The following is a 9,937-nucleotide window of genomic DNA, read 5'->3' as shown; positions in this document are numbered from 1 at the left end:
TGGTCCAACTATTATTAAATCTATAAGAGCAGTTTGCAGCTATTCGAAAACTCTTCTTCACCTTTATTAATATTAAAACTGGAAGAGATTTCTAAAGGAAAGGCATACCCAGGGTCAGCTGAACTTTTAATGTTTGAAGCTGGATTTTAAAGCTGTATAGCTTTCCAAAAGCTTTGATGCTTGAAGCAGCAGCACTGAGCTTCATGCATCCTACCTGTATGGATGCATGAAGGCCCTAGTGAGCAGGCAGGGACCATTCAGACTTCTATTTATATGACTGGAAGCTCAGRGCACCAAATCATACCAAGCCCTAAGTTGCGTTATTGGATTACTCTGTGAGAAACCAGCCATACGTATAGTCTGTGCTACCCATGTCCTAATCCTGTTCCCATTTAAATCTGTTTTAAAATTCTTACTGATTTCAGACAAAAAGGACTAAGCCCAAGYAAAGAAGAGTTGTATGTGTGGCTAATTGCACGTGGAGAATGGCAACACGCTGAAGCAAAAAGCAGTCACCAAACAGCTGCCCAAATCACTTGGGGTAGGATTTAACCATTAGCCATACTGTTTCCAGTGTCATGTTTGGAGGCAAATCAGAAGACCTAYTTATTTATTGACATTGTTCCATGCATTCAGACTCTACCCACAATAGAAAGAGGATAAAAGCTCCTTGCAAAGGACCCTCCAGTGTCCTGAAGGGTACAAAGACTTCTTTTCCCCCAGGGTACAAAYCCTTTAGCATTTTGGCTCTATCAGGCATCTTCTTTTGACACGGCTCTAGCTCTGGGGAATGAGGTAGGTGGAGTGGAAAGAATGGGGAGGAGAATGGGGAAACAACAGGGAAACTGAGTGGGTGAAACGCTAAGGTAGGTGAGGGAAGGGAAGAGGAGGGCTAAATACAAAATAAAACTTTGGAACTCACAAAACATTTACCTCGCTTGGTCTTGTCTTTCACTATTGCCTTTCATGTCCTGATAGCAGGGCCCTGTGGACAAGGGATGTATTTTATGTGGACCCTACACAATGTGCTGCTCAATTCTGGCCAAGGATTAATAAAAGTCAGTTACTGATGATAATATCTTTGTGCTTCAGATTGCCATCAACAACTTAGAGATATATTTTTCACAGGAATGTCAAAGGTTAAACTTGTCAGTGTTTAAGATCATTTGGAAGGAAGACATAGATAACAGTATATTTATCGTATTTCCAGTCACTGGTCCAAGGTCTTTTCACTCAGGCAGAATTATATTTAGGCAATTCAGATCACATCAGTTTTTTAAACCTTCACAGTTTTCATATTCTTTGTATGACAGAGAACTACACTGCCATATGGCCACAATGGATTGCTAGGACTGCAACACCTCTGCAAGAACCAGTGAAAGATTTCTCTGAGAATAGCTAAGCAGTGTAAGAGCAATCTTGAGCTACTGATTAAAAATTACAGTTATTCTGTATTGCACTATGTGAAACTGAAATAAAATTCRCTTGATATGAAGAGGCCAAGCACGTCTGAACATACTTGTCAAGGCCTCTGTGGAGGTTCCTCCCGACTCACCTCTTAACAGTGTAATTACTTGACAGCAGCTTGGCATAATAATCTGCTAACGATAATGTGGGATTCACCCATAGTAAACATCTTGCTTGCCTCTGTGCTGACAGAAAATGGCTTGAGAGATGTAAATGGTACATGAACAGACCGGTATCATACTGAGCATCACTTAGAAATTAGTGTTGGTWTCAGCTTCTTAACTGAAACAGGCACCAAAAACTGGGTTATTCAAGGGCACACTGCTATAGAAGATATGAATCTGTTCTAGCCTCTTTGTGCAGCAGAAATGTATTAGAAAACAAAGAACACTTTGATTTGGTAAAGCTTGTCCTCAAGAGGCTGCAAATGTTACAATGRCAATTTTTATCCATTGGGGGTCTGGCCTAGATATTTTATGTAACTTTCATCATTTTTTTTTTCCCTAAACAACTTGCCATGGAAAGGCTGGAAAACAAAAGAGTAAGTAAGAAACAGCATAGAATATGCTGTAAACTACTCCTTAAAGACAATGGTTCTGCTTTCAGATACATTTGTGCTGTGCCAATAGATTTCAACAGACGAACATGGTGTGCCCAAGACAGAACTGTTTTATTTTCAACAGAAAAGAAAGAGAGAGTAAAAAAGAAAATTCARTTAAATGAAGCAATAAAGTCAGAGAAGTTCTATTTGAAGAAAAATTGCAACATTTATCTCTAGCTCCACATCACCCATGAGTCAACATTTCAGAAGGTAGTTCTGTTCAGCTTACTTAAGAAAGAATATTGATGTCTACATTAGCGTAAGCACAAATCATGCGTTAGTAAATCGTTTACTCTGTCACTACCTTCACGTTTGGAGTGCTGGAGAACATCAAGAACTCTAAAATGCAGTCCTTAAATAAGGGAGTGGGTTGTTTGTGCAGAATTTGACCACAGGCTGTTTTTGTAAATGTATCTGGAAGTCCTTATCTATTTATTTAAGGAAGGTGGCAAACCATGGGTAGATGCTAAAACCTTTACTCAAGCCATTCTGCCATTTGCTTTAAGGAAACCTAACAACTCTGTCTCACAGCCTATAATGACTGGGCTGCAGTAAACTAGTTCGAAGCCAGCCTGATCTGTCACACAGACATTTGTTTTTTCCCTTCCAAGACAGTGTGCAGTGTCTTGAGAGGAGATGCCTGTCTGTGATGTTCTCCTCCAGACATGCTCTCACTAGCCCACTTCTTCCTTGAAGTCTGATACCCCAAACTGGACCCAGTATTCCCCCTCAAGTTTTCCCAGTACTTAATAGCCTGGAGGGATTATCTCACGGGCTATAGCTCCTATTTTTATGTCCAGATATGGCATCTGCCTCTGTCATGCTCATGCTGACCTTCATGATGAATACTTTCCTGGATATGCTTTCATGAAAGGCCTTATTTGCTCTGTATTTTGAAGTAAGATATAATTGCAAGCTTGCTCACCATATCTGCTGTCGACAAAAGAAAAGGTGAACGAGACACAGGAAGCCTCAGGCAGGATTCAGATCTTGTCCCTTCATCACAATTGGAATAAAATTATTCCCAAATGAATAGAAATCACTGCATTAGTTTGGTTTGATAATTTGGTTCCAAGGATTGTATATCAGTTTCAAATAAATAGAGAGGATAATCACACCTAGACAAAAAGAGTTTTTCATCTGTAACTTCCTACAGATGGGAAAAGAAAAGTACTTTAATGCGCTGGGCAGAAGTGCAACAGAGACTTAAAATAACACCCAGTGAAAGTGGAAGACTGTGTTTCTAGATACTTTTAAAAGTAAGGCCCAGATGCCCTCAGACATTTGGTCAGTTCATCAATGCAGTAACCCGTGACTCCTGAAATGAGCTGTTTTATATGTGCCAAGTTTATATAGAAAATGCATTGACCAACTTTCCCGAACCATTAGCAATGGGCAATCTGTGCTCAGTTTTCCATGAGCGGTTCTCTTTTGGCCTCTCAGGGTTTTTGTTTCCTCTTAATGTGGCGTGTAAGGAGAGCTGTGTGCAATGAAGTGATACCGCAGCTTCTAAGCTACTGGATAATCACTTATGAAAAATTTACACTGTTAGGTATGCCTATATTGAATGATTGAACTTGGTAATTTTCAAATCACATGAAGCTGAAGTACATTGACAGTGATGAGTGATACACACTTGTCAGCATCATTGTGCTGGTATATTCAGCTTGTGAATATATTAAGAATTGTGGATGCATATACCATAATACATTTGAATTTATAATTGCATGTTATATGGCTGAACTGATGTTTGCATTTCTGTCCAAGATAGTATAGAGCAATTCCAGCTATAGTAAGTGTTAAACTTTGTTCTCATTAAGGACAGCAGCTTCAATAGGAACTGAATTTGTCCTGAGATTATAAAAACAGTTCGATTTTGCTAGTCTTTCCTCTTCCTTTTTATTATGTTTTCCTTCTCCTTAGAGATAATAAAATCAAGCTGGCAAAGCATCTTATTAGCTATAGTAAAGGTTAAATACAAAACATTTCATTTTTGAGAAATGATGATTTATTTTTTCATCTGGCATTATCTTTCAATCAACTTCTGATACTATCCTATCATTTAGATTCTAATTGCTACATATTGCACTAAGTAGCTTTTATCAGTTATGGATCAATAGGAATTTTAGACTTTGGACTAACGTTCTCTCTGATATTGTATATCAATGGCATTGCAGATGCTGATGTGTGGACACATGATTGTTGTAAACTGACCTGGGACCACTCACTCCCTCCTTAGCAAAGATGAAATGAGCAGCACTGGTTGCCTAGATAAAAAGCTGCATGCCTCAGAATCAATACCACTCCCTTCACTGTCGGAGCAAGGTGGCTTTTCGTAATGGGCAAGATATAAGGATTCCCTCTCCTCTGTGCCCTTAACATATGCTCTTGATTTTGACTGTGGCCTTCTGCAATACAGACTATGACATATCATGGCATCATGGTGTAACCTGCCTGTTCGTACACGCTCTCTACCATCTTGAAAATAATCCAGCTTTAATGCTTTGTCCTAAATCTTGCAAAAACACTAGGGTTTCTTGATGCTTCAGGCAATCTGTCAGCATTTTTTCACAGCTCCTGATGTTCTTTTTGGATGCTGGGCTTTCTCATGCCCATGGGGCACCTGCTTCCTCAGTGATGTTGAGCACAGTTTGCTCCAGTGAATGACCATCAGCCTAGGCTTAGAGTGCGAAGGATTGCTACAAAAGGAGCAGTTTCTCTTTATTTCTGAAATCCGGTGTGTCAAGCAGCCAGTCTTATTACCAGAAGGTTAAAATGGGCTATGGGTTCATTTCTAAGGCGCTAGCCTCAGCCTTGAGCAAGCTGGGTGCAATTGGCTGGTGCCTGGAGACACCAAGGAATACGGGGACTGTTGGGGCTCCTCCAAGCTCCAGAGGCTCCCCCTTGCAGGGCCCTGCTGGCCTCCCTCAGAACTGGGACTGCTGCACGCTGCACAGGGCCATGACCACCACCTGCCAGCTCTGTTCCTGCTGRGCAACAGGGGCTCTCCGACCTGCTGCCCATCTGCTGTGTGTCAGTACTGGAGAGGAAGAGCCAGCCAACCCAAAAGACTGAGGCCCAAGCAGAGGCTGGCTGCTCTCACGTGCCCTCCGCACTGGAGCTGGCCCCCAGCYGACTCAGCGCAGGCAGGATGGGCTGTGCCTGGCTGCAGAGGGGCAACGGTTTTTTGTCCTCTTCGCCTCCACACAGCTCTACTCTCCACCTAGACAAAGTGGTAAAGAGGATCGCACCAAAACCCTCTTTTGTAAGAGGTCTCTCAGTGTCGAGAAAGCCCCATTGCACAGGCTGAGGGCAGCTAGTGAGCTGGGGAATCAGCACCACTGCTGAGCTCCTGGTCCCAGCCGTGAAGGGAGAGCTTTTGTCGGCGAAAATGCAGATGTCACATACACAGAAGAGTTAGTCATGTGGGAAAAAGGCTGCTCTAGGGATTAAAAGGGRTATTTGCCCATCCACCCAGTTCAAAGCATGAGGAAGGGAGAGAGAAGCTGCAGTTGCCCCACAGTAATGCCTTGGCATAGCTGAGGGAGCACAGCACTTCTCCAAGAGCGACTGCTCCATCAGGGGCTGAAGCTACCCCAGCTTTTTCACTGCCTCCACAGAGCTACATAACAGGGAGCCAGGATTTGCCAGGTAGTAAACCGACGTGAACAGATCTTTGGCAAATGATGGAGAAGCCAGGGCAGATGCAGCCCTGCGCAGACAGTGAGAGGCAGCCCCGCTGCAGCTGTGTCCTGCCCTGCAGATACCCCATACCACTCAGCACCCGGGCACTGCCGTAGGAGAGCTACAGCCCTAAAGAGCCCCCCCCTCCTTTTGTAAATCTGTCGCTGAATAATGCTTACGTCTGTGTTTTATGCTCTAGGCAAAAAGGCAGAATGGCATAATAAAACAGAGAGCTTAAGCAGTGCCCTAGCCTGGAAAATGGCCTGATAACAGTATTTTAAGCTACATGTCTAGGGTGTGGTGTCCAATACACAACACACCGGTTTCTTACTGAGGCATGCCCCAAAGAGAATTCTCTGTTATTGCAGACCTAGTTTCATAGCACAGCTCAGCCAGCGAAACAAGTGATGGGACAGATACTGCTCTGACAGTGCCAGCAGACAGCTGGGCATTGGTGGGCAGCTGTCTGAGCAGGTGTCAGAYAGCTCAGACCATGAGGACTACTGGATTGGAGACATCAGGTAGGAGCTGGGAGCTGTCACACTGCTGATTTGGGGGGGGGATGGCGGAGGGGACAACTGGCAAACTGAGGAGAAAGAGCCTTTGCTTTCATGTCAGGATACACTCACCCTGTGCACTCTAACTGGTAAGCTGTATTCGTTGCCTTTACTCTGAGCCAAGCAGACTGGCTGCATCTTCATATAACAACATATAACAAATGAGATGAGATTTTATCTCCCAGTTCCTCTTCTTCTCTCATCCAAACCCAACGGCTGCTGATTCCACTGCCTTTGCTGGAGCTTTGGATTTCCTGAAGMGGTTCAAGGTATTTCATTTTCTCAGTTGTTTGCCGTTGCCTTTTTRCAGCAGCACAAGCTGTCTTAATGCTCTCAGCCCACTTTCCAATCATACTGAAGGTCTGTTTCAAAAAAACTTCCCACCTCATCCTAGAATAGACAATATCGTCTCTCCCATAGACCTGCAGTTACTGTCCCAGGCTACACAGCCCCCTCATAAGTGTGTTCCCCTAATGAGCCCTACAGTTCTGTCAATTCTACACTTTTCTGTTTAACGCCCAGCTCAACTTTTTGTACAGCACCATTAAAAAGAAAGCAAAGTGAAACAGTAACTGGCAGAACGCAGAAGTAGGTGGCAAACTGAAGGARCAAGTGGAGAAGGGTGTATAAGGGCTTTGAAGCACTACACCTAAGGCAGTCCCATGCACCAGCACCGTCCRGTCACAGGCAGGCAGGGGAGAAGGCCTACCATGGAGTAAGAGCTGCCACACATAGGTCTATATCCAGTGGTCGCCTGTGCATCTGCTCCATGGAAACAAATTCATCTGYCAAAGTGTGATGTGCATGGAGTACAGTGGATGGCCCCACTGTTACAACAGTGGTTTCCCGAAATGTAAGTCTGCGCTAAGTCATCTCCCAATTTACTGTTCTCTCTCAGGGCAATGCAACAGCAAGATACATGCAGTGAAATTCCTGTRTTATTCCTCAGAATAATGATGTCAATTATATCACTTAGATATGCAGTAAGAAAGAGCTAACAACAACAAAAAAGCAGAAAATTAGTGGCACAATTCAGTTTGACTCCCTGCTACATTTTCAGCTCACCACAACTCATGCATACATACTTGCAAGCAGCAGCAGAAGCACTCCCTATATGAAATAAGTTGATGCTTTTCTCTTTTCCCCCAAGGTGCCCCCCCAAATATTCCACTGCTTGGGGACCCCTTGGTTGTACAGGCACTGCTTGGGATTTCAGGACTGTGCACAGCCTGAAGGCAGCCACAAGCTGGAGTGAGGAGCACAAGCAATTCCTGCCCCATGGCAGGGAAACGAAGGCTAAAAGGACTTTTGAGGAAGTCACCAGGGCATTGTATAAAGGGAAAAATATGCTTTAGGTAAGAGGGGAATTATGGATCAGCCAGCCTTGTTTCAGTACCCTGAAAGGTGCTGGACCCAGTGATTGTGCAACCAGCTTATCAGCAGAGATGAGAAAATAAGAGTGAAAGCAAATAGTCAAGATAGTACCTGTTCTCCACCAGAAAAGAAGAAATCATATAAAGGTAATAGACCTAATTTCCCTGCTGTGACACATAATAGGATTAGTGGATAAGGGAGAAACTGTAGATGAAAAGAAAAGCCAACAGCAAAAATTTTCAACRTGTCATCATGTGACAGTCTCATAAGCAAATTAAGGAAAGATGAGCTGGACAAGAATCATAAAAGGCACCTAATTACTTAAAAATCAGGATCTATRGTTCTCAGTCAAGGATAGGAGCCGTTTTAATTGGTAGCTCTCCTGGGCCCTATTGCATGATTGGGATATTGGAATAGAAAATCTATTAAAAGGTTTGTGCACATTGCCAAGCTGAGAGGACTTGCAAATCCTTTGAAGGACAGGATTACAATTCTAAATGATTTTAAGAAATTGGAGAAATGGTCTGAAATCAGTGCAATGGACTTCAGCTGAATGGAATTCAAAATGCTTTAGATTGTGCCACCTTTGAATCAAATGTAAAGAGACAAAATGAGAAATGGCTGAACAGGTAGCAATGTTATAGGTAGCAGTGCTACCAGRAGGGACCAAAGTGGGTTACAACTTGAGTGTGAGTTAATATTAGGTCTTGTTGCAAGAAAATAGSTGTGTATTAGCAAAATATTGCACATAAGATACAGACAGTGATTGCTCTACTTAGATAAGTTTCCAGTTATATTCAGTTTTGGACATCATCTTTCAAGAAACACAAACTAGGGAGCATTTGGATGGCACCAACAAGAATAATGAGTTTTAGAAATCATGACCTCTGGGGAAGCATTGAATGAGTTTTGTTTGTTTTCCCTTGAAAAAAGTAAGATTGTTACAGGATTCTTACAAGAACAACAATGATCCCTTGTCTTTACTCCACAGGACACAGATATCAGAAGATATCAACTTACTTCATACCAAAGAAAACTAGGAAAGAAACTTAGCTGTTAGAAAAAGCATTGGAATGAACCCAAGAGAGGCTGGGAATTCCCCTCTGCCTTAGGTTTATCAGAGAAGGTAAAACGAACATCCCGGAAGGAGAGAGCAGGATTAATCAATATTGCTTTCAAGGAGGTGCCTAGGTGAGACGCTTTCTCAAGATCCCTTTTCTGGCTCTGCCTGCTGGAGCTGTCTGTGGCTGTTGGGTCAGCTGAGGTCATGCCATGCTCAGCCCTTCACCTGTGGCAAGACTGGAGCTCCTCTCTCAGTGTTTGGCAATGAAGGGGCTGATCTTGCAGGTACCTCCACGTAGACATGCTTGGAGCGGTTTCAGCAAAGCTCTGCTGGGAACTGAAAGCCCATGTCAGGAGCATGGCTGCAGAATCACATCTCAAAAACCAAACACACAAACAAACAAAAACACGAAAAAGAATTTGAGATCTAGAGTAGAACTAGGCTAATTCAAAAAGTATTAAGGTATCATCTGATCAATAACACTCAACCTAAAGTGAGGGAGGAACCCAAGCTGTATTTCCAGAACTAATTCATGCATTGATTTTCTCATTGATTTGCAATAAGTACCAGGCTCCTAGCTAGATTAGCAGAGGTATTTGGATATTAAGCTGGAATCATCTAAGTAGTTTCAGTACATAAATCCAATTGATTTGTATGTATAGTTGGTTTCCTACACAACATGATGTGATCCCAAGAAGTCTCTTTGCACTTTTTGGTAGTTCCCTGAACACCTTTGAAAATCTGGTCTTGTATGCACCAGTCATTTTGAAAGTGAGGTAGATACTTCAGATCACTCAGGCTTTGCAAGGTCTTTTAAAACGTGGGCCTAAATATCCAGTCAGATATCCTATGTTAGGGCTACATGCAGTTTTCTTTCTTCCTAGGAGAAAAGGCCGTGACTTAGTGTTTCAGTGAAGTTTCTAAATATTTTTACAGCTTATCACCAACCTGTTAAAGGATTCACAGATTCTAAGCTACCAAAGACACTGGCAGGCTATAGATAGAATGACCAGCTGTATCATTGACAGCACATTTGGGAAACATTAACCAAAAGTAAAAGCCTTTTATAAGAAGGCCATAAAATGGTAGGAGTAATTATATTTTTCCCAAAGTTAATCATTGACTTGTTTATTTATAAAAACTTTTTCCTTTCTCTCCTACAATGAATAAAACCTATAAAAGGTCTGGCAA

Source organism: Rhea americana, unplaced genomic scaffold, assembly GCF_003343005.1.
Source record: "Rhea americana isolate MKP2758 unplaced genomic scaffold, rheAme1 scaffold_82, whole genome shotgun sequence".
Classification (NCBI taxonomy): Eukaryota; Metazoa; Chordata; class Aves; order Rheiformes; family Rheidae; genus Rhea; species Rhea americana.
Note: the sequence above shows the minus strand (reverse complement) of the source record.